Genomic DNA, 233 nt, shown 5'->3' on the forward strand with positions numbered 1-233 from the left:
ACCCCGGGACAAAAGAGGAAGCGGCTACAGCCTCCTACCTCGCCCGGCCTCGGGAGCCAAACCGGCCTGCGCGGAGAGGCGCCCCGCCGGGCCCGTGTTTCGGGCTCCGTCGCTAGGAGACGCCGCGCACGCGTCCTGAGAGCCAGCGGGCGGGAAGAGAGAGAGGGGCTCTGATTGGAGGACTCCGCCTGTCACTCCTAGCACCGCTTTCGGCGGCGTGGCGCCGTTTCCGC

At 70.8% G+C, this 233-nt stretch overlaps 1 protein-coding gene across 1 annotated transcript in view; it reads left to right on the forward strand.

Moving 5' to 3' along the window:
* ASTE1 (asteroid homolog 1 (Drosophila)) overlaps positions 1–233 on the forward strand; it is a 6,484-nt gene that overhangs the window by 211 nt on the left and 6,040 nt on the right. The window lies entirely within an intron of this gene.

This window comes from Aptenodytes forsteri, unplaced genomic scaffold (assembly GCF_000699145.1).
Source record: "Aptenodytes forsteri isolate BGI_AS27 unplaced genomic scaffold, ASM69914v1 Scaffold523, whole genome shotgun sequence".
Lineage (NCBI taxonomy): Eukaryota > Metazoa > Chordata > Aves > Sphenisciformes > Spheniscidae > Aptenodytes > Aptenodytes forsteri.